The following is a 25,769-nucleotide window of genomic DNA, read 5'->3' on the forward strand; positions in this document are numbered from 1 at the left end:
GTATATAGACCACGTCTTCTTTATTCATTCATCCATCGATGGGCATTTGCACTCTTTCTATTCTTTGGCTCTGGTTGGGGTGCATGTGCCCCTTTGAATCAGCAGTTTTGTATCCTTTGGATAAATAAGTAGGAAATCATTTTAAACTAAATGGCAATTCTATCAGTAATGTCATTCACAGAATCAAGTGCTTTGCCCTCCGCTTTGGATGGTGGAACTTGGAATCCCACGGGGTTTCACCTTTACGACAGCCCCGCTTCAGCTGGGTATCTGGAAGGTGTCCCCAGCTGACCCCCTTGCCCCTCCTAAATTTCCTGTGGGACAGTCCTGTGGCTGACTTGCCAGGCCTCACCCTTCAATGCTTCCTCTTGTCATTTCCTGGCCAGGGCCCCGTGTTTGTGACAACGCTTACACCTGCGATAGGAGGTCTGAATGAGCAGCCCGGGAGTGGGGACAGCAGCTGGCAAGAAGGTCTTCCTGGGGAAGTCCGGGCAGGAGACTCACAGGGGATGTGGCCCTGGGAGGGAGCGGGAAGGGAGTTTCATGCTCCGCTTGGAGAGGACCCACCTGAGGTTGGACGGCAGGTGGGTGGCCTGTCATGGGCAGTAGGCCCTGGAGACCAGGTTAAGGGCAGTGGGAAACCACTGAGGAAAGTAGTCGTGAGTGTCGAGATTAGGTGTGCGCCAAAACTCCCTTTTGCACAAGTCCTTTTGGCCAATCTACACTGAAACATTCAAGGAAGGGGATTCTGGAAAATGTAGTTCTTACCTTGACACAATACGGTCCACCACACCTGGCACAGGTGAGAAGGCGCATCAAATTCATTACAGAAGGTAAAATATGATCATTATTTTTTAAAGCTTACTTATTTGCTTTTAGAGAGAGAGAGGGACGGATGGGCAGAGAGAGGGGGAGAGAGAGAATTCTAAGCAGGCTCTGTGCTGTTGACTTAGAGCCGGATGCAGGGCTCAATCTCACGAACCATGAAATCATGATCTGAGCTGAAATCAAGAGTTGGACACTTAACTGACTGAGCCACACAGGTGCTCCAGAAGGTAAGATATTATTATGATTGTTATTGCTATATTATCACAAGAGCTCAAGTTTACTTAGTATTTCTGATGTTCCGTGTGTCAATAGCTTAACACATAATAATGTGGAGCCCAACTTTTTAGTCACGTTTAAATATATGAATTCTTGTAGTTTTTCATGGTATTTTCTTATAAGTTTAATTATCCGTTTTGACATAACAAAATCTGGGGTAACGTTTAAAAAAATAATAGCTATGTTAAGATGTAATTCACATACCATAAAATTCACCCTTTCAAAGGATACAATTTAGTGGTTTTTAGTATATTCAGAGTTTGCAACATCACCGCTATCTAACTCTGAACATTTTCATCAACTCCAAAATAAACTCCTCCTACCTTCCCTGAGATTAAAATCCACTAATCTACTTTTTGTCTCTATAATTTGTTTATTCTGAATATCTCATAGATACATAATCATACAATATGAGGCCTTTTATGAGTGACTTTTTTTACTTAGCATAATGCTTTCAAGGTCACCTGTAGTGTGGCATGTATCTGTACTTCATTTTTGGTGGCTGAATAATATTCCATTATAAAGATATACACTTGGTCATACATTCATCAGTTGATAGGCATTTGGGTTGTTTCCACATTTTGATAGTTGTGAGTAATGCTCTGTAAATATTTGTGTCCAAGTTTTTATGTGTACCTATGTCTCATGGGTATGTATCAAGAGTGGAACCGTTGGGTCATATGGTAACTCTACACTGGTCTTTCAAGGAAAGTTCTATAAGCTTTCAAGGAATTATTGAGTTATTTTCCAAAATGATGCCACGAAGTTACAATCCTACGGGCAGTGCGTGAAGTTTCCAATTGCCGTACATCCTTGCCAGTATCCATCATTGTCTGCCTCATTGATTTTGCCACGTTAGTGGGTGTGAAATGCTATCTCATTATGATTTTGATTTATATTTTCCTTCTGACTAATGATGTTGAGCATCTTTTCATGTGTGTGTTGGCCATTTGTGTATTTTCTTTGGAGAAATGTCTATTTGGACTGGTCTTGTTGCTATTCTGTCGCAAGAGTTCTTTGTATATTCTTGATACGAGTTCCTTATCCTATATATGATTTGCAAGTAGTTTCTCACATACTGTGGGTTGTCTTTTCACTTTTTGACACGCAAATACTTCTGAAGCACAATAGTTTTAAATTCTGATGAATTTAATATACCTATTTTTTCCTTTGTTGCTCATGCTTTGGCATCACAGTCCAGACACAGACAACACAAGGAAAGAAAGGCACTACATGCCAAACCCAAGGTCATGAAGATCATCTACCCTTATGTTTTATTCTAAGAGTTTTATAGTTTTGACTTGCACATTTAGGTCTATGACCCAATCTGGGATGATATGTGTATGTTGTGATGTAAAGATCAAACTTTATGGGTTGCATGTGCATCTCCAGTCCCAGCAGCATTTGTTGAAAAAATTATTCTTTCCTCCATTGGATTGTTTTGGCAACTTTGTCAAAGATCAATTGACCATAGACATATGGGTTAAATTCTGGACTCTCAGTTTTTGTTTTTTAAGTTTTTAAATGTTTATTTATTCTTGAGACAGAGAGAGACAGAGCATTAGCAGGGGAGGGGCAGAGAGAGAGAATCTGAAGCAGGCTCCAGGCTCCGAGCTGTCAGCACAGAGCCCGACGCGGGGCTCGAACTCATAGACCGCAAGATCGTGACCTGAGCCGAAGTCGGACGCTCAACCGACTGAGCCACCCAGGCACCCCTGGACTCTCAGTTTTATTCCATTGGTCTATATGTCTATTCTTATGCCAATTCCATGCTTACGTGATTATTGTAGCTTTGCAATTTAGTTTTAAAATGAGGAAGTGTGGGTCCTCTAATATTGTTCTTTTTCTTCAATATTGTTTTGGCTATTTGGGGTCCCTCGCAATTACCTAAACATTTTGTGAATAACTTGTTAATTTCTTCAAAAAGGAATGTTGGGATTTCATAAAGAATTGTGGCGAATCTAAAGGTCATTTTAGGGAATACTGCCACCTTAACCGTATTAAGCCTGTTAAGCTATGATCATGAGATACACTTTCATTTATTTAGATTTTCCTTAATTTCTTTCCACGACATTTTGTAGTTTTCAGTTACAGATTTTGGGCCTCTTTTATCAAATTTATTTCTAAGTTTATTTTATTGCTTTTGATGCTATTGTGAATGTAATTGCTTTCTTATTTTCATGTTTGGAATGTTTATTGCTATCGTATATAAATGCAATGCATTTTTGTATATTGCTCTGGCATCCTCAAATGTTGCTGAATTCATTTATTAGTTTTCTTAGTTTTTTCCTGAGATTTTATTTATACAAGATTGTGTCATCTGTGCACACAACTAGTTTTGCATCCTTTCAAATCTGGATGGTATTTATTTCTTTTTCTTGCGTAATTGCCCTGGCTAGAACTTCCAGTACAACACTAAATGGAAATGATGACAGTGGACATCCTTATCTTGTTCTTGATCTTAAGGAGAAAGCATTCTGTCTTTCGCCATTAAGTACGATTTTAATTGTGAGTTTTTCGTGGATGCCATTTATCAGACTGAAAAAATTCCCCTCTATCAATAGTTTTTGAGGATATTTATCATAAAAGTGTGTTGAATTTTTTCAAGAGCTTCTTGCACATCTATTGAGCCAATTATGTGTTTCTTGTCCACTATTTTATTAATATGGCGAACACATGAATGTATTTTTGGATGCTAAATCGACATTGCATTCCTGGGATAATTCCCACTTGGTCATGGTGTATAATGCTTTTTACATGTTTCTAGATTTGGTTCACTAGTATTTTGTTTAGCGTTGTGTCTATTTTCATCAGGGATGTTGGCCCGCAGGTTTCTTCTCCTGTGATATCTTTGGTTTTGGTATGAGGGTAATATTTGTGTCATAGAATGAGTTGGAAGTTTTTCTCCTTTTCTATTTTTTGGAAGAGATCGTGAAGTATCGGTACTAATTGTTCTTTAACTGATTGGTAAAACTGACCAGTGAAGCCACCTGATTCTTGACTTTTCTTTGTGAGAAGATTTGAAATTACTAATTCATTCCCTTGTTATATGTCTATTCAGATTATTGATTTCTTCTTGAGTTGATTTTGGTAATTTGTGTCTCTCTAGGAATGTATCCATGTCATTTAAATTATCTAGTTTTTTGTCATGTGGTCATTTATAGTATTTTCTTATAATCTTTTAAATTTCTGTAATGTTGGTAGTGATGTGCCCTCTTTATTTCTGACTTCAGTACTTTGAGTCTTCTCTTTTTTCTTCTTGGGCAGTCTAGCTAAAGATTGTCATTTTCATTTCAAAGAAGTAAATTTTGGTTTTGTTGATGGTCTCTAATCTGTTATTTCCTTTATTCCCTTTACTTTTATTATTGTATTCTTTCTGATTGCTTTAGATCTAGCTTGCTCTTTTTTCTCCTAATTGCTTAATATGGAAGGTTAGAGAATTGATTTGAGATCTTTCCTTTTTTTTTAATATATACATTTACATATTTATATATTGGCTATAAATTTTCTCTGAGCACTGCTTTAGCTGCATCCCATAAGTTTTGGTATGTTGTGCTTCTGTTTTTATTCATCTCAAAATATTTTGTAATTTTTTAATTTTTGTAATATTTTTGACTCATTTTTATTTATGAAGTGTGCATTTAATTTCCACATATTTGTGAGTTTCTCAAATTTCTTTCTGTTACTGATTTCTAATTTGATTTTATTTTGTTAGATTATATAGTGTATTTTAGATTATATAGTGTATTTTGTTAGACTATATATTTTGGGTGATTTTAACATCACTAAATTTACTGAATGTTGTTTTATGACTTAATGTATAGTGTATACTGGAGTAATTTCCATAAGGATATCAGAAAAATGTATATCCTGCTGTTACTGGATGGAGTTTGTTAAGTCTAGTTGGTTTATAGTGCTCAAGTCTCTCATTTTCTTGTTGATATTCTGACCAGTTGTTCTATCCATTATTGAAAGTGAAGTATTAAAATATCCAACTATTATTGTTAAATGGTTGATTTATCCTTTTAATTTTGTCAGTTTTTGCTGAATTCATTTTGAGGCTTTCATTTTATCACTATAAATGTTCTTTCATTCCAGTAAATATTTTGTCTTAAAGTCTATTTTGTCTGATGTTTGTATGGCCTTTCCAACTCTTTTTGGTTATTATTTGCATATGATATCTTTTTCCATCCTTTCACTTTAAATCTATTTGAATCTAAAGTGAGTCTCACAAATAGCATATAACTGGATCATGTTTTAAAAAATCCATTCTACCAACGTCTTTCTTGTGATTAGAACGTTTAATCTGTTTGCACTTAATGTAATTAATGATAAGGTAGACTTTCATCTTCCATTTTGTTTTTTGTTTCCTCTATGTCTTATGTCTATGTCTTATGTCTTATGTTCTTCTATTCCTCCGTTAGTGACTTCTTTTGTGTTAAATAGATATTTTCTATTATGCCATTTTAATTTCCTTATCTTTTTAACATACTTCATCTATTTTCTCCAAGATTTATCTAAATTAACATCATAACTTAAAAGAAATATACCGGCTTAATTTCAATAGAATAAAAACTCTGCAATATAGTTCTATTTACTCCAGTCTTTTCTGTGCTATTACCATCAAATCACATTTTTATACATTATCAACTCAGTTCAATAATTACTGCTCAAAGTTATATTTTAAATTAGCTGGGGAAGAAAAGAGTTGCAAACAAAAATATATTTACATTGTCTTTAATGCTTACCTATGTAGTTGCCTTTTTGTGTGCTCTTTATGTCTTCATATGCGTTTGAATTATGGTCCCATGTTTTTTCATTTCAGCTAAAACAGTATTTCTGGTAAGGCAGGACTGCTGGTGAAAAAATCTCTCAGTTGCTGTTTACGGGATGTCTTAATTTCTCCCTCATGTCTGAAGAATAGTTTTGCTGAATAAAGAATTGAATCTACTTTCTTTCAGCATTTTGAATTCCCACTGTTCTCTTGCCTTCATATGTTCTGATGAGATGTCAGTGATATTCTTGTTGATGGTTCCTTTCTACGTGGTGAGCTGTTTTTCTCTTATAGCTTTCCAGATTCTCTCTTTGTTTTTTGAGTTTGATAATGATTTATATAGGTTTAGAGTTCTTTGACTGTTTTTACTTGGAGTTTGTTGAATTTCTTGGATGTGTAGATTAATGTTTTTCATCCATCAGATTTAGGAAGCTTTCAACCATTATTTCTTCAATATTCTTAATGCCTCTTTCTCTCTTTTTTCTCCTTCTGGGATTCCCTTTATGTATATGTTGTTACACTGGATGATATCCCACTGGTCTCCCAGGCTCTGTTCTTTTTTCTTCACTCTTTTTCTTTTCATTCCTCAGAGTGGATCATCTCAATTGATGTGTTTTCAAGTTTACTGATTCTTCCTTTGATTACCTGAAATTTTCTCTTGATCCTTTTTGTTGAATTTTTTATTTTATTGATTATATGTTTTAATTCCAGAATTTCTTTCTGTCTATTAAAAAAATTCTATATTTTTGGACATTACTTGTTTGGTCAGATGACATTCTCATACTTTCTTTTAGTTCTTTAGATACAGTTTCCTTTAGTTCTTAGAATATGTGTGTGTGTGTGTGTGTGTGTGTGTGTGTATGGAGAGAGAGACAGAGAAAGAGAGAGTGAGAGAGACACAGAGAGAGAGAGATCGATATCTAGATCTATCTATCTATCTTTCTCTATCCCTGGGATTTGTCAGGGAACAGTTTCTATTGACCTATTTACTCACTTTTTCCCTGTGTCTGGGCTATATTTTTCTGTTTGTGTGTGTGTGTGTGTGTGTGTGTGTGTGTGTGTCTTTTGTTGTTGTTGTTTCTATTGAAAATTGCATCTTTTTTTTTATACAGTATAACGTGGAAACTTTGAAAATCAGAGTCCCTCTCCCTCGTTCCCCAGGATTTTTTGTTGTTCCTGTTTGTTAGTGACTTTCCTGAAGTCTATAAATTCTGTATTCCTTCTCATGTGTGACCACTCAAACCTGCTCACTTAGCTTAGTGTCAGCTAATGATTGGGCAGAGATTTTCTTAAATGCTTTAAATCAGTAAGTCTTTCATTATTTGCTGAGGATCTCTGTGTGGATGTTGGGGCATGCTTTTAATACTCTGGCAGTTTATAACTCTGCCTTAGGCTTCATTTCCTACTTGCACAAAGCCTTCCAGAGTTTAGAGATGCACACAGCTCTGTGCATCTGTGTGCATGCACACAGCTCTGCACATCACATAGCCTTCTAATTTCCCAGCAACATGTCAGAGCTTTTCAAAGCTGCTAATAGACATCTCATTCCTCAGATCTTTTTAAAAAATTTTTTTTTAATTTTTTTTTTTCAACGTTTATTTATTTTTGGGACAGAGAGAGACAGAGCATGAACGGGGGAGGGGCAGAGAGAGAGGGAGTCACAGAATCGGAAACAGGCTCCAGGCTCCGAGCCATCAGCCCAGAGCCCGACGCGGGGCTCGAACTCACGGACCGCGAGATCGTGACCTGGCTGAAGTCGGACGCTTAACCGACTGCGCCACCCAGGCGCCCCTAAAAATTTTTTTTAATGTTTATTTATTTTTGAGAGAGAGAGAGAGACAAAGTGTGAGTGGGGGAGGGGCACAGAGAGAGGGAGACACAGAATCGGAAGCAGGCTCCAGGCTCTGAGTTGTCAGCACGGAGCCTGATGTGGGGCTCGAACCCACGAACTGTGAGATCATGACCTGAGCCTAAGTCAGACACTAAATCAACTGAGCCACCCAGGTGCCCCAACCTCAGATCTTGTGTTTTTTTTTTTTTTCCAACGTTTATTTATTTTTGGGACAGAGAGAGACAAAGCATGAATGGGGGAGGGGCAGAGAGAGAGGGAGACACAGAATCGGAAACAAGCTCCAGGCTCTGAGCCATCAGCCCAGAGCCCGACGCGGGGCTCGAACTCCCGGACCGCGAGATCGTGACCTGGCTGAAGTCGGACGCTTAACCGACTGCGCCACCCAGGCGCCCCTCAGATCTTGTTTTTAAGGTGTATAACCAGTATATTGTTTGCCCAACTGGTACCACTCTGTCAGGAAGTGCAGTGTTAAACAATACCATTGATTATTTTCAACAAATATCCTGGGCGTAGGACTGTTTTCATGGAGGTAAGAACTAAGTCACATAAAATAAAAACAAGCCCCTATGATAATAGGTGTTTTTTTTTTTCTTTAAATTTTAGAGAATTGCCCAACATGTCAAATAGTGACATTGAACTGGTGAAGGAACTTTCTGGAGCACTCCAAACCTATTATGCTTCCTCCTGTGGCTACTAGGCTGCTGGTTTTCACAGCAAGTATAGATACAAAGTTGGCAAGTTTCAGTCTTACTGCAGAGCTTGGAAAGAGGTGTGAATGGCAGATTAATGAGACCCTCCCAAAAATGCTCATTTAATCTCCAGAACATGTGAATATGTTATGCTACATGCCAAAGGGAAATTAACTTTGCGGATGGAGTTTTGTTTGACAATTAGCTGGCTTTAAGAAAGATTGTCCTGAATTGTCTGTGTGGGCCCAGTGTAAACCACAAGGGTCCTTAAACAGTGGATGAGGGAGGCAAAATAGCAGGTTTGTGTGATATGATGTAAGAAGGACTCAACCCTCCATTGTTGGCTTTGACATTTGAAGAGGCCACGAGCCAAGGAATGAGAACATCCTGAAGAAACTTTAGAAGGCAAGGAAACAGACTGCTTCCTAGATTCTCCAGGAAGAAATGCAATTTTGCCATCATCTTGATTTTAGCCCAGTGAAACCCATGTCAAACGTCTGACCTACAGAAATATAGGATGATAAATGTGTGTACTTTTAAGCTACTAAATTTGTGGTAATTTTTTATAGCAGCAATAGAAAGCTAATACAAAGAAGATCAGTGTAGGATAAAGTAAAAATGCTACAAAACTCACTGTTCTTACTGAAATTCAGCTAATTTTCTTTAATCAACACTCCTTGGACTATTGCAATTCTTTGATCATTTCCAGAGTTCTGAAAAAATTCATTTTGAATTTTTTCCCATTGTTACTGCTGCTTTTATGGAAGAGCGAGTCTTTCGAGGTCCTTATTTGCCTTTCCAGAATTGCTTCTATCAGGACAATAGAATTGAAATGGTGTTTGTTCAAGTCCTAGGAAGTTTGCAGAAAGTTTCCATATGACATTCATTACAGGAGGCCAAAGGATGGCCAATAATACCCCAGGCCTTTATCTAAAAAGTTTAAGCTAAAGTAATTCTATTTGTCTGTTTAATACTTTGGGCTTCCATTTACATTTTATTTGAAGTGGTCTTTGTTTATTGAAGAAAACAAGTTTGAAAACTGTTCTCTTTCCCTATATTTTCACTCAGTTCTTATAATCACAAATGAGATGTAGTACAAAGTTGTAGAATGATCACTTTCTTTGTAGAGGGCCATACTTACTCAGCATGAGTCATTGCATTGTTCTAAGCAGAGGTAGCTGACAGTTAATTCCAGAAATGAGAACATATACATAAAAAGGTCATACTATGAAACTGCCAATCACCCATGCTAGGAATTTACCCAAGAGATACAGGAGTGCTGATGCATAGGGGCACTTGTACCCCAATGTTTATAGCAGCACTTTCAACAATAGCCAAATTATGGAAAGAGCCTACATGTCCATCAACTGATGAATGGATAAAGAAGTTGTGGTTTATATACAATGGAATACTACTTGGCAGTGAGAAAGAATGAAATCTGTCCTTTTGTAGCAACGTGGATGGAACTGGAGAGTGTTATGCTAAGTGAAATAAGTCAGGCCGAGAAAGATAGATACCATATGTTTTCACTCTTGTGTGGATCCTGAGAAACTTAACAGAAGACCATGGGGGAGGGGAGGGGAAAAAAAAAGTTAGAGAGGGAGGGAGGGAGGCAAACCATAAGAGACTCTTAAAAACTGAGAACAAACTGAGGGTTGATGGGGGGTGGGAGGGAGGGGAGGGTGGGTGATGGGTATTGAGGAGGGCACCTGTTGGGACGAGCACTGGGTGTTGTATGGAAACCAATTTGACAATAAATTTCATATTAAAAAGTAATAAAAAATAAATAATAAGGAAAGAACATACAAAAAATGAACTAATTGACTAAATTAGGATGTGGTAGGGAGATAAATATCAATCTGAATTGAAGAGACTAGATAATAATATAAAAAAAGACATCTGCAGTAATGGTCAAGTCCAATAAGATTTTAAAATTGAATAGAATCACTTGTTGAATGTTATAGCTCAATGGGTGCAGAGAACTCATCTGGTGTAGTCCTCCCCTCCCCCAATTTATAGAGGTAGCTATGTTGTTCTTCAATTCCACAGTGAATGGCAATTAGAAACAATTCCATAGCTTTCTGGAATAATTTAAAAAAACAACAGCAGGACAGAGTCAATGGTGAGGTGGGGGACCCACTCCTGAGTGGCCTTAGGTTAGAGGCCCTATAGGCACCATCCCGGAAACAGTTTGTGATCATAAGAAAGATAGGACCTTGACATTGAGTTCCATGAATTGCACCCTCAGACTTATTTAATTTCCACTTCTAATGACTAGCTGTGTGACCTTGGGGTAACATAATTCAGTATCTCTGGGCCTTGTTTCACTTATCCTGAAAAGAACCCAATGCTTATATCTCAGTAGTAGGTAGGATAACATAAAATTGGCTAGTATAGGGCCTGGCACACAATAGGATTACCCTTCTCTGACCTGTTTGATAATGTTTTGGTTAAAAATCCAAAGAAATTATAGGCATATCTCAGAGAAAGTGAGAGTTTGGTTCCAGACCACAACTGTAAGTCAAATGAATTTTTTGGTTTCTCAGTGCATATAAAAGTTGTGTTTACAGTATACTGTAGTCTATTAGGTGTGCAATAGAATTTTGTCTAAAAGTGCTTGATTTTAATTTAATTTTAACCTTAATTTAAAAATGCTTTATTGCTAAAAATGCTAGCTATCATCTGAGCGAGTTGGTCTTTTGGCTGCTAGAAGGTCCTGCCTTGAAGGACCCAGAAGGCTGTTGACTGGGGTGGTGGTTGGTGAGGGCCGGGGTGGCTGCGGCAATTTCTTGAAATAAGACAACAATGAAGTTTGCCACGTTGATTGACTCATTCTTTCATGAACAATTTCTCTGTAGCATGTGATGGTGTTTGGTAGCATTTTACGCACAGAACGTCTCTCAAAGTGGAAATCGATCCTCTCAAACCCCACTACTGCTTTATCAGCTAAGCTTATATAGTATTCCAAATCCCTGTTGTCATTTCAAGAATCGTCACAGCATCTTCACCAAGAGTAGGCTGCATCTCAAGAAACCTCTTTCTTTGCTCATCCCTAAGAAGTAATCTCTCATCTGTTCAAGTTTTATCCCGAGATCGCAATAATTCAGTCATATCTTCAGGCTCCACATCTAATTCTGGGACTCTTGCTATTTCTACCACATCTGCAGTTACTTCCTCCACCGAAGTATTGAACCGCTTCAAAGTCATCCATAAGGATTGGAACCAACTTTTTCCAAACTCCTGCTCATGCTGTGATATTTTGACCCCTTTCTTCCCATGAATCACAAGTGTTCCTAAAGGCATCTGGAAGGGTCAGCCCTTTCCGGAAGGTTCCCAATTTACTTTGCCCAGATCCATCAGAGGAATCATTACTTGAAAGTTATAGTCTTATGAAAGGTGTTTCTTCAATAAGAAGACTTGAAAGCTTAAATTACTCCTTGATCCATGGGCTGCAAAGTGGATGTTGTGTTAGCAGGCATGCAAACAACGTGAACATCACTGTACATCTCCATCAGAGCTCTTGGGTTACCAGGTACATTATCCATGAGCAGTGGTATTTTGAAAAGAATCTTCTTTATTCTGAGCAGTATCTTGCAACAATGGTCTTAAAATATTTAGTAAACCATGTTGTAAGCAGATGTGTTGTGATCTGGGCTGTGTTGCTCCATTTCTAGAGCAGAGGCAGAGTGGATTTAGCATAATTCTGAAGAACTCAGAGTTTTCAGAAGGGCAAATGAGTGTTGGCTTCAACTTAAAGTCACCGGCTGCATTAGCCCCTCACAAGACAGTCAGCTGGTTTGAAGCTTTCAAGCTAGGCATTGACTTCTCCTTGCTAGCTATGGAAGTTCTAGATGCCGTCTTCCAGTGCAAGTGTTTTGTTTAAGCTGGAAATCTGGTTAGCGGAAGCACCCTCGCCAATGGACTGAGCTAGGTCGTCTGGATAACTTGCTGTGGCTTCTACATCAGCACTTACTGTTTCACTTTGTACTTTTATCTTATGGGGACATCCTTCCTTAAACCTCATGAACCAACCTCTGCTAGCTTCAAACCTCTCTTCTGCAGCTTCCTCACCTCTCTCAGCCTTCAGAGAATTGAAGCGAGTTGGAGCCTTGCTCTGTGTTAGATTTTGGCCTAAGGGAATGTTGTGGCTGCTTTGATCTTCTGTCCAGACCGGTAAACCGTTCTCCATGTCTGCAATGAGGCTTTTTGCTTTCTTATCATTCATGTGTTCCCTGGGGTAGCACTTTTCATTTCCTTCAGGAATTTCTCCTTTGCATTCACATCTTGGCTAACTGTTCGGCATAGCAGACCTAGTTTTCATCCTATCTTGGCTTTTGACCTGCCTTCCTTACTAAGTTTAATCATGTCTAGCCTTTGATTTGAAGTGAGAGAAGTGTGACTCTTCCTTTCCCTTGAACACTAAGAAGCATCGTAGGGTTATTAATTGGCCCAATTTCAACATTGTTGTGTCTAAGGAAATAGAGACAGCCCAAGAGATGGAGAGAGTGGGGGGAATGGCTGTGTGATGGAGCAGTCAGCACACATGTAACATTGATCGATTAAGTTCATCATCTTATATGGGTGCAGTTTGCGGAACCCCAAAATAATTATAATAGTGGCATCAAAGATCATGAATCACCATCATAGACATAATAATATGTAATAATGATGAAAAAGTTTAAAATATTGGGAGAATTGTGATGCAGAGACATAAAATGAGCAAATGCTATTGCAGCGATAGACTTGCTGGAGGCAGGATTGCCACAAATGATCAATTTGTAAAAAGCATAATAGCTGTAAAGTGCAATAAAGCAAAGCCCAATAAATTGAGGTGTGCCCATAGTTTCTGCTAGAAGAAGTGATACATGAACCCATCGAAATGGTATGACATCATTTATTGTACGCGTACCTCTGGCCATTCTATGAGGGTAATAGTTTGTAGATGGCTTTCCTGGTAGTCTTTTATTTTCATAAGAATTTAGTTTGGCTACATGAAAATATCTGTTATATAAGGGCTACAGAGTAAATAAACAAACCAATGAATGATTCTCCTTCTTAACATATGCCCAGTTGATGTGGGCTAGTTGACCGGTCTTGTGCTTAGCATATTATTCTTAACTCTGCCCTATTGCACTGGCAGTGTCTGGGGAAACTTTGGTTGTCACAGCTTGGGTTGGAGTGATCCTTCAATGTCCACAGAAAAGAATTCTCTGATCTCAAATGTCAATAGTACTACTGTTAAGAACCCGCACCCTGGTTATCTAAATTAATGGGACTGAGTTCCTGTATGATACGCTCCTCTTTGATTTAAGCTTCAAATCTTTCTATCTGTAACATCTTTGAGGTGTCTGAATACTTTCTGAGGCTAGTAAATGCTCTTCTTCTCCTCCCACTTTCCATCGGCAGATTGTTGAGTTGGCACTGAGGCCCACGGATTGGCTCTGCAGTTGAGACAGAGCCCAACTAAAGAGGCCAGACACATGGGCCAGCGTTACTACCGGGGGGCCGACCACCTGTCCCGCCATGTCTGCTTCACTTTTTCCTCCTCAGTTAATGTAAAGTGACAGGGATGAGTGGTTGGGGTGGAGAGAGATGAGCAAATTAGTATCTTTGGGGTCATAGGTCTTAAGGAAAGGGCGACATTTGTGATGCAAGTTTACTTTCTTCCTTTCTGAGATACCTTTTCCTCCTCCTTTGCCTACACAAATGGGGAATTCTGGATTTCACACAAAGTTCACATTGCCATTTTAGTTCCTAATTCAACGTTTGCTTAAGCAAAAGCTTTACCGACATTCTCCTTTGCCTATCTGAGTTGGAGAAAAATGGTGGCGGGTGGGGAGAGGTTGGTGCAGAAGCCATCTGTTTAATGTCCCAAACGCACACGGGAGTCCAGTCCTTGGGTGGGAAGATGCCAGCCTCATGAAACTCTGGTGTGGGGAGCTCCAGGGGAGGAGAAAGTCAAGCTGCAGCGGGAATGTCCACTCAAGGCCTGGTGCAGGGAGATGTCCCACGGAGTTGCCCAAAGGGCCCCTGATCACCGCCTCCCCCCCAAAGAGGCAGCACTCGGCAGATGGACAGAGGGCGTAGAAAGTGGTTAGCTTTAGTCTGAGAAGCATACGGGCACAGCCAAATAAACAAGAATCTCGTCCTGTTTCTTCAAGCTTCTCATCACAAACTGGAAGAGATAGTTTTTGAAGAGACAGGAAGGAGTCTGCTCAGAGAGCAGCACTCACTTCCCTCCACTCGGAGAAGTCAGGGGCCCACTTGACCCTATCACGTGGACTGGGCAGAAAAGGAGATTTAACCTGGTTTTGAGATGGAAGTTTTCAGCGGGGCTGGGATTTATAAACTGGAAATCAGGAAGTCACGAATGAATTTTGGGAAGAGATAGGGAAGAGAGATACCAGGGGTCGGCAAACTTCTTCCGTAAAGGGGCCGATATTCAATGATTTAGGCGTTTTGGTCCATAGGTTCTCTGTTGGAGCTCCTGAGCTCTGCAGTTGTAGTGAGAAAGCAGCCAGAGAATATGCAAATGAAATGGGCATGGCTGTGTTCCAATAAAACTTTACTTATGAGCACAGGCATTTGGCCAGATTTGGTGAGTGGCTGGTAGTTTGCCAACTCCCGCAATGGAGTATTCTTGAACTCAGAGACTGGAAAAATAGAACTGTTTATGTTGTATATTCCATCAGCTCTAGGCTCCTTTAAAAAATCAGTGTCAACTACACCTCCAAATTCTCCCCAACCGTGTCCCCTTCTTCACGCTGCTTTCCACAGCCATGCTGGCTGGGTGGGTGCCCACCTTCTTCCAAGCTCCAGTTGCCCTCATCCACAGACTAGTGGGATCTCACGCGCTCCCTCTGCATTCAGTCTCGTGGGTAGATCTCAACCTGACAAAGTCATATATTTTTGTTTGTGTCAACATTTTTAGCCCAAGGTGTTTTCCACATATTGGGTAGCTCATCTAGCTTCTTGAATTCAAAACAAGGGCAAGAAATGAACGTTAAAGACAGGAGGTGTGCTAGTTTTGTCTGCAAATTACCTCAAACTTAGTGGCTTAGAACAACAGACATTTGTTACCTTGCAGTCTCTGTGGCTCAGGAGTCCAGGCACATTTTGGCCGGGTCCTCTGCCCAGGGGCTCACAAGGCTGTAACAAAGCTGTTGGCCAGGGATAAGGTCTCATCCGGGGCTTGGCTGGGGAAGGATCTGTTTCCCCACCAGCATGGCTGTGGGTAGCATTCAGTCTGTTGCAACTGTAGGACTGAGAAAGCTTCAGTTTTCTTGGGGGTGTCAGCCAGAGGTGGCCCTCAGTCCCTTGCCACATGGACTTACTCAACACAGTTGTTTTCATCATCAAGTCTGCAAGGACAGTCTTGAGAGCGAGTCAGCCAGCAAGATGGAATCTTCTACAAGGTACTATAAGTACAGAAGTGACATACCATCACCTTTGCTGTATTCTGTTGGTTTGAAGGAAGTCACAGTCCTGCCCACACATAGGGAGACAGGATGGCACAAAGAGTGAAGACTAGGAGGTGGGGGTCCTGGGGTCCCCTGGAGTCTGTCTACCACAGATGGCAAGATCTTCAGATGGGTTCTGCAAAACACTGACTGAATTGGATCAAATAGCAACAAGGGGAGAGGTTCTGTGAGGCCCTCACCCCTCACCTGCCTGACTGAGTGTAAGCGGTGAAGACAGATGCATTCTTCTGCAGAATCTCCTGCAGGGGGCATTGTCTCCATGCCTCCCTATCCATGGCTGACCCAAACAAACCTGAGGAGAAATTTCCTGACAGCATTTGCTTAGGCTTTCAGGAAAACGCTGCTACTTTTGAAGGAATTTTAAGGTTTCCGTCTAACTGTAAACCTATCTCCCCATGGAAACTATGATCTCTGGCTCCTTTATCTGGACAATCAAAATCCCAGACCGTCAAGTTCTTCCACATAGGGAAACCGAGGCACAGGACCAGAGATTCCGGAGACAGGTTGGCACGCATGTGCAGCACTCCGGATCCTCTGGGGCATACTCTGGCATTCGATTCCCACATAATGCAGTTTCTCCTTCAATTAAAGAGGATATTAGAGAAGTCCTGAACTTCATTAAGGGCCACTGGTTCCCCCGGGAGAAGAACATTGATGGAGAGCATTATAACTATTCATAGCAAATAAGTTCCAAAAAGATTGTCTTAAAAAGATGCAAACAAGAGAGGGAGGGAGGCAAACCATAAGAGACTCTTAAATACTGAGAACAAACTGAGGATTGATGGGGGGTGGGGGAGAGGAGAAAGTGGGTGATGGGTAGGGAGAAGGGCACTTGTTGGGATGAGCACTGGGTGTTGTATGGAAGCCAATTTGAGAATAAATTATATTCAAAAAAATCTTAAAAACACACAAACAACAAAAAGATGGTCTTAAAGAGAAACTCTAAGTATTTTTTTCTGACATTGACTTTTGGATCACTGCCCATATTTTTCACAAAAAGTATTTATTTTTCAGTATTACTCATTACAACAGGAAGAAATTGGGGTATTAGCCCGTCTATTAACACCTCGTAGAATTATTTACAATCAAGATGGCCCGCTAGTTCTCCTTTTAACCAAAAGGATGTGTTCTTGACTTAGGACTGGCACATGCTAACAGTAGTTTGGGGATGTAGGGAAGGGATTAAACCTGGAGCTCTTCTGAACAACAGAATAAACACCAGGCGTGCGGGAAGGCTTTCCAACGAATCCTCGCTGCTCGTTGGTGGAGCAGTGGCCCTCCAGTGTTAGTGTGCACAAAACCCAGAAGGAGATTTTGTTTAAAACACAGACTCCAGGACTCCGCCCCAGGATTCTGATTCCCTAAATCTGCTAAAATATTCTGGAATTTGTCTTTTTAACGAGCGTTCCGGGCAGTGTGTCACAAGTGGTACAGAGGCACCCAGTGAGAAACCCGGAAGCCTCGCTGCCTCATCCAGCACCTTACTTGCTATGGATGGTAAGCTAAGGTGCTGGGCGATTGACCCAAGGCTGGGCAGTTGCTAAGGATTAGCAAGTCCCTTCTTAGACAGGTAGCTGTCCATTATTCATTGTATCTCCTAGAAAGATTTCTTCTGATTTATATTTTGAGGAGAAGAGACATTGCAAGAAAGCTGAAAATAGAATTTGAGGAGAGTCCCAAGATGATAATTTTGCAAAAGCGAAACACTGTTAAAAAAATTTAACTACTATTAATAGATTCAGGGTCTGAGTGGACTCCTTGCAAGTTGGGTGGAGTGACAGAGAGAGTCACAGAGACACAAAAGAAAGGTTCTCTCCTGACACAGTGCACTTTGTCACTACGGCTTCTCCATTCCCCGTAGTGTCAGCTTGATGCCTATGGGACATTCGACCCTTGTCTCCCATCAGTCTATTCAGCGGCAGGCACCCAGGGCCGGGCTCAGAGCTGGTCTTGATGTTGCCCATGAACATCTCTCCATACTTATCACAAGACCGGCAGGGTTGTGGTATGGAGCACTGGGACTTGTACGGTGTGACCCACGCTGTCAGATTACAGGGGTCAAGGATCCCGTCTGGGCTGGGGCATGCTTTGTGTCTACCTTTAGGTTCTAAAAAATGGTATCCACGCCCACCCGCCCAGTTTGGTCTTCATTCTGAAAATCAACATATTTGACAGCAGAGGTCAAAAGAAAACAAAATATAATTGATTGTCATACTGGGCGAAAACATCATTCAGTGAGACTTCAAATCAGAAGTTAGTTATTTTTAGAAAGCAGAAAAAATATGGCTTTGATGGGAACAGTTGATTGCACAATGCAGTTTATTCCCTTCCTGTAACCTCGGAGAAAACCTGAAGTAAATTGATCATCAGGGAAAGCACCCTGGGAGCTTTGTGTGAACAGCGGCGCTCCTGGGACCTGTTGGGACAGGACTGGCCCCTGCCAGAGAAGGAACGGCAACAGCAAAGGGCCCTGTGCCACCGTGCCCGAGATGGGGCACCCGGAATGCACTCACACACCTTGCTCCAGATCCTGCAACAGGCTCCCCCGCCCCCCACCCCGTGCCTTTTAATATCAGATGATAGAATCTTCTTTCCAAAAGATGGCAGAGTTCCAGGGTGACTCCTTGCCAAGCTGTGCCTCCTTCGAAGTCCCGCAGTTCCGGCCGGGGGGGTGGGGGGGGGGGCTCAAGACTGAAGGCTACGGCTCTCCCACCCAGCTTGAGTTGGACCCAACCGGCCAGGGGAGGCCCTGCCTGCTCTTGTAATAACACTTCGCTAAGGGCAAGATATCCTGGGGGTGTGGCGGCGCTGAGATGCGAGCATGATTCATGAACAGAAATCTCGGGCCGGGGCCCTGTTCCTGTGGGATTCCCACGTTATGTGGGAAAATGTCGAGCACGCGGTCCACACCAAGGCCACGGCCAGCTGTGTGGATTCCGTACTGTAAGTGATTGGCCCCTGCGGGCAGGCGACGTGTCAGGGTGACTTAGGGGCGGCGCCCGCGCAGGCGGGGGCTGCAAGGAGCCGCGAGCAACCGTGTCGTTTGACCCATTTTTAGGAGTCCTCTAGCTTTCTATTTCCAGCATGACTTCATCGTCGAAAAGGTTGGGAACTTTCGAAGCTGGAGAGGACCCATTTGTATCATACGTCCAGTGTGTTGGAAAACAAACAGGCGGGCCTGCAGAGCACGGCGATGACCCGTATTTGCGATGCAGCTGTGTACTTGAAAGAGAAGTGTTTGGAGTTGCAAACGGCGCTTGTCCTCAAGCGGAGGATGGTGACAATTTGGTTTCACGTTACAGTTAAAATCTTTTATGTCTAAAAATCTACTTTAAATGAAAATTCTAACTGCCTGTTTTTTTTTTTTTTTTTTTTTTTTTTTTAATGTGAGATTTGGAAACCGATCGTGGCTCTTTGGAAAAAGATAATTTGAGTATTTAATTTAAGATTTGGTGTGATTTTGTTGCAAGGCATGTGTTGGCAGAAATAATGGAAGTTGATTAGTTTTTAAAAAAGCAGTCGAGCCTGTTTTGCTTTTCTCTAAAAGGCTTAGGGTGATATTAAAATGTGGCTTAGGACCATCTGCACTCCGATAGGAATATTTCCACTGTTTATTAGCACAGGCCACTTGTTCGAGCGGCCGCTGGTCCGCTGCTGGCTTTGGTTTTAAATTAATTTTGGTTACGAGCTAAGTGGGAAAGATCAAATATTCTCCTGTATCAGCTATTCTCCATGAATACAACTGACTGCTTGGCCAGCCCAGTGGAATTTACATATGAAAGTGGCCACAGAATCCCAAACCTTATCTCAGCCTAAATCCAAGGATGAATATCCTGGATTCAAATCCAAATCTAACCCCCCCCTTTTTTTTTCATAACTGACTATTCATATATATATATTTAAGGCACAGAAAGATTTTTTTTATGCAACTGTTTTGGGGGAATGCATGTGGAATTGGGGGACTTGCGCGGACTTGCTCTAGGTACTGCCGAAGGGAGCACTAGACTCGCGTGGGCTTGGATGCGACTACTTTCCTTCCCAGCTGACGTGGACGATGCAATGCAGGGGGGCAGCCAAGGGCAGGGGACCATCTATCTCCCCATCACTCGAGAGCCTGGCCCAGCTCTTGCCACATGGCAGGAGCTCGATAATATTTGGACAATGATTAAATGAAATGTTTGATGCTTTCATTTCTTAATCAACCAGCTGATAAAGAAGACTCAGGAACTTCGGGAGAAGATGTGCAGGCATGAGACACCAAATTGCCTCTGCTTGTGTGGCACTGGCGTCCCCTCCCCTGCCACTCACTCCTCACCTGGGGAATCATCATCCGGGAATATATTTAAAACTGCTCCCGGAGCCGACCTAAATTTCTTTCTCTTTAAATAACATATACATATACATGTATATATACGAGTATATATAGAAAACACGTATGTAATAAAATAATACATAATTTCATATATTTTCCTCCTGGAAAAGCAAACCATACAGGAATAAAAAGGGAAACCACGGTTCCCAAGTAATCGGCTGGCTGCTTTCTTGGGGGCCTTAGATTCTTTGGTTGACGCTCATCAAAAAAAAATCTGCGGGCGCCTGGGTGGCTGAGTCGGTTGAGCGTCTGACTTCAGCTCAGGTCATGGTCTCGCGGTTGATGAGTTCGAGCCCCACGCCAGGCTCTGTGCTGATGGCTCAGACCCTGAGGCCTGCTTCCGATTCCGTGTCTCCCCCTCTCTCTGCCCCTTGCCTGCTTACACTCTGTCTCTCTGTGTCTCAAAAATAAACGGTCGTGAAAAAAAAATTAAAAAAAAATCTGACTGGATGATTTGGTTCCTTTAAACACCGTAAGGCCCGGGTTCCCGGCCCCTGTGTTCCTACTTTTCAGTAAAGGTAAGCGTGGTCTAAAGGAAACGGAACAGCCTGGCCGCCAATATTTTGGTCGCGCTTCTGTTTTCCCATTTTTAGAACAGTATTAAACGTGTATTGCCCTTATGCCTCACAATTCATCAGGCGAGCACCCCAATAAATGTCATCTCACGGAATGGATTTAGGCTACGGGGGCCGTGCCAGGTTCCCATCCTATCAACAGCGTGAGAAAGGTTCCCAGGGTGTTCCGCAGGCTGGGAACCTGCTGGGCAGCTTTGTCAGGCCGGCGGGGCCCAGTGAGGCTGCTCACCTCTCCGAGTCCTGGCCCACAGGGCTGCTTTCCCACACGTGGCCTCTGACACTTGGCTTCCTGGGGATTGTGAAACCTGTTTACTGAATGTGTTTTGCAGCAAGCTGTGGATGATGCGTTTCCCACGAAGCCCTGCCCTTTCTGTGAGGGCGGATAATTAGTTCACAGGGTTTCATTTTGCCGCGCGGCCTGCCAAAGCTTTGAACGCGCTCCCTTTCCGAGGGCCGTAGCTGGTCACCCTGAGGACTGCGGTGCGGCCGCTGACACCTTTTCCCCTCTTGGCGATCAGATGCGCTTTGGGGGCCCTCGTTCGGAGCGCCTTTGGTTAACAGACTCACAGATCAAACCGTGTGTGTTTCACGCCTTGCAAACACATACTGCCAAAGATAAAACCGGAATCCAACAGTTGCCACTTGCCCTCACCAGATCTGTCTCCTCTCCTTGTGTGTCTCACGGTCCTTTCCGTGCTGCTCCGAGAGGACGGGAGCCTGGCTCCCCGAGTTCAGAGCCCCGTGCTCTGTGCCGGGGGGCGGGGGGAGGGCATCCTTGCTTATCTGACTCCATGGTGATTCACGGGTAGAATCCTCTGTCCTGTCAAAGTGCTTAAGAATTTGTGGCAAGCTCCCATTTGGGGGCTGGTTTTTTCTTCTCTCTTCAGAATTCACACGTAACCCCGTAAGCTCTGGGCTATGTGAAGACTGGCCCAATCTAGAGAAAGCAGACGTCTCGGAACTTATCAGTGTTTGAGAGATACACTTTGCCTTCTTTATCTTGATACGCCTTTGCCCTAACCTCGAGCAATCCACTCTCCGTAGCCGGAAACCAGATGGCCTCCAGGAACTATTAGTCACAAAGATGAAACAACACGTCAGCTGGAATGTACTTTCTATGCTTTGGTTTCCCCCTGCTGCCCCTGGGCTGAGGGGTGCTCTCGGGGAAGGACAGGGGGACCCTGGAGAGTCGGAGGGTATGCTGGAGGAGTGGGGGCAGGTGCCACCCAACCCAAGACACAGGAAGGAGACCCTTCACTCCTTCGCTCATCATCCTGTGTTCTGAGGCAATATATTATTTTGTAGCGAAGAACAATGAACGAAACACATGGAAGTAAAACCTAATATTCTCTTTGTGCTGGAAACTTGAGAAAATGGAATCAGGTGCTCTATTTTTTCACACTGTCCTGCTGCTCCCCACTGGTTTTATCCGTGGCCTTTATGGTTATTCATTTTTCCTAATAAGGCAGATTGTAGCTTCTATGTGAGTGACTAAGACTTCACTGCTATCCGTGTCTGTGTCAGAAGAAGAAGCTAGATATTCTTAGTAATGCCTTTTGCCTTCAATCTTACTGTCACCTCTGGTGATGGCGTGGATTCACTCATCTGCTCACTCGGTATCTGTGGGAGACGTGCTAGGGACCAGGCAGCGCGCCTTAGGCACTGGGACACGGTGAGGGACACGGTCACCCTCCTCCTTGCGGTGGCAGAGCTTATGGTCTGGTGAGAAGGAGAATGAACCAGGATGTGGCCAGAAAAATGCTGGGTATGCTCTTCATGTCAATTGTACGTCCTCTTCTCTGAAAATTATACTCAGCATATACATCATTTATGTACACAATATGATACGACAGTACACGTACATGCCTGAAAATGGGTAATTGTCTGTATACTGGGAGGATTGATTCAATTGGCTTTTACCGGTGAATAATTAAGATAAAACAGATTTTGAGAACTTTGGTCTGAAGGAGAACTTTGGTCAAAAGGCCGACGGGCTTGGGATCCTTTACCTTCAAGTAAAAACAGCTTTCACTAAGTCCTGAAATATGTGCGCTAAGTACCACGCTCACCTTGCTTCTGCGTCCCAGCACCTGCAGCTCCTTCTGCCCAGAGGCTTCTTTCCCAACATTCGCACCTGATACTTCTCTGCTTGGCTGAGCTGTCCTCCACAGAGCCTTCGCAGGCCCCAGCTGTGGCCCAGGGACGTTCTTCGTGCCTCTCACGTTCCTCCCCGAGCCTAACGGGAGCCTCTCAGGGTGTTAGTGCTGTGCCTGGTGGCTGGCTCCTAACTCTGATTAGGGCGCCTCTCCAGGACAGCGAGGACTGCTTTGCATTGTTAGCCTCCGCCCCTCGGATGTCTCCCGTTCCGTGAGAGCGTCCGCTCCTTTGGGTCTTTCGAGGGCCTGTGGGTTCTAGTTCCCTTGAGCCGGAGAAAGCGTTGAGGAAGACAGAGGGAGGCAGCTCAGAGGACATTGCCGGTCAAAGGATGAGGGCAGAATGGAAACCCTTATGGAGCTGGCTGTGAACCGGGTGTTGGGCATCACACTTGGTAAAGGGCACTAGTCACACACAAGCAGCATGCAGGCAGGCGCTGAAGGGTGGCTCTGCTGGGGAAATTGCTAGAGATGTCTGAAACTAAGAAGGATGCAACTCAATGGAAGACATCAAAGGTGGGGTGTTCACGTTGGTCTCTTTTTTGAAGGCTTATAACATGCAGAGATAACATTCAGACAAATTTGGGATGAAATGGCCCTTAGTCCTTTTGTTCTATAAGGATTAAAAAGGTTCAGCTTTTCAAGTCCTCAGACTGAAACTTTTAGCTTTTTTGACCGCACTGACAGCTGTAGAATTCATATATGTAATTTCTGATTTCAATGATTTGATCTGATTGCCATGCTTAACTCTAGGCTTTTGGCACTTTGACAACCTCCTGGTCAACTAGTCAACCAGGAGCCGCTCTCTTCATTATTGTGTGTTGTTCTTTTTCTTTTTTTTTTTTTTTTTTACCTTTGTTTTTATCCTTGATTGGCCGCAAAACATTCTGGGCATATGACAAACGTGTGAGATAGAGAAACTCTCTGGAGGGGCTTGGTGTCAGTGATGAGGAAAATGGAACCATAGGCGCAGATAACGAGTCCCTGGGAACCGCGGCCCCATGTCTGCAGTCCTCCTGAAAATATGTCTGCTGTTGTGTTTGTCGTTCCTCGTCAGCTTCTGGGCCAGGGGTCATCCCTGGAGCACCTACTAACCCTCTGTAAAATGGAAAAGGAAGATGCCATGATGTGGTGTGAGGCGTGGGAATGGCTAAGTGCTCCTCACTAGTTCACTCTAGGTTCCTGATGGGCCTTTGTGTTCTCATTGCCTGAGAGTCGCCCAGTGAGCGTGCCTGGAGGACGCCATCCCTTGGGGACAGAGGCAGGGCTTCAATTACTGTGAGGATGGAGTCTCAAAGAACAAGTGAAACAACACAATACGCAACATTTCCTTCATATTTTCCTGTAATCTATTGTCTGGAAACAGCTCTAAATTTCCCCTTATACTGCTTGCCTTCTTCAGAATACTAGAGATGACAGACCAGTTGTTGTAATAAACAATTCTAATATGTCAGGGATTTAACACAATGGTTTATTTCTCCCCATCCTATAGATTTGGGGATGGTAGAGGAACGAGGTGGCCCTGGAGTGGAGATGTGGGTTGGGAAGTGTTTGTTCCACATAGTCACTCGGGGATCCAGGCTCTTTTCAACCAGGAGATCGGCCATGGTCTAGGGCAGAGCTTCCCAGTCTCAGCACTACTGATATTTTTGGCCAGATAAGCATTTGCTAGGAGGGGCTGTCCACGGAATTGTAGGATGTCTAGCAGCATCCCTGGCCCCTACTCAGTAGTTGTCGGGAGCACCCTGCCTAGTTGTGGCAACCAAAATGTCCCCGGACATTGCCAACTATCCCGGACGGGGGAAAACTTCCCCTAACTGAGAACTGGTTGTGCGGGGCCTCAGCATTGTCCCCCGGGGCCTGTGCGGTGGCCGGCAGGTAGGAGAAGAGAGAGCATGAGGGGTCACAAGGGAGGTGTGAGCAGGGCCAGAGCTAGAAATCACGTGTCACCCTCATTCCATTGCCCAGGCGCAATTCTGTGACCTCACAAAGAGACTGGGAAACACAGTGAATCTCTGTAAGAAATAGAAAGAAAAATCCTCAAAGATAGAAATAACGTTTTGACTTGAAATGACGATAGTACGCACAGTTTATGAATACATCAGCCCTGTGCAAATGGTATCTATCTTCATATATTTCTGAGCTTTTCTTCCTGTTAAACCTCAGTCGTTTGGGGATATATTTCACATATGTCGTGTGTGGGCACACATGTAATTATTACGTAAGGCAGCAGAAGTGGATCCGATATCTAATAAAAACCAAACCAAAGCAAGCAGTTGATCCTTCATGTTGGAACATGAACGGAAGCACATTTACTCAATGTAAGAAATCCTTCAGAGACCTGGAATAGGAGGATTCTGGACGGAGGGAGAAATGACCTCGGGCAGGTGCTTGAGTGCTGGAGATTTCCATGTGCTCCTGCACGTGGTGAGGGAGGAACGGTGTACAACCCGTAAGGAAGTGTGTTATTGGGAGGATTGGCCAAAACACATGGTACACGCGATCTAAAGTATTTTAGTAATATATATGGCCTTTTTTGGGGGGAGGGGATAAATGTGGCCCTTAAAAACATAGGTCTAAACATCGGACAAGTGACAATATTCACTATTAATTCCATGCACACTGTTGTACTAGGTGTAGAGGCGGGTAAAAGGAAATGGAAGTCATGGCCCATGTACTCCAGCAATTTACAGGCAAGGAGATTATATACACATGCCAGTGACTATGGATCATTCTGGCTGACCGCCAGATGTATCTACATTTGCTGTG

This window comes from Prionailurus viverrinus, chromosome F2, assembly GCF_022837055.1.
Source record: "Prionailurus viverrinus isolate Anna chromosome F2, UM_Priviv_1.0, whole genome shotgun sequence".
Classification (NCBI taxonomy): Eukaryota; Metazoa; Chordata; class Mammalia; order Carnivora; family Felidae; genus Prionailurus; species Prionailurus viverrinus.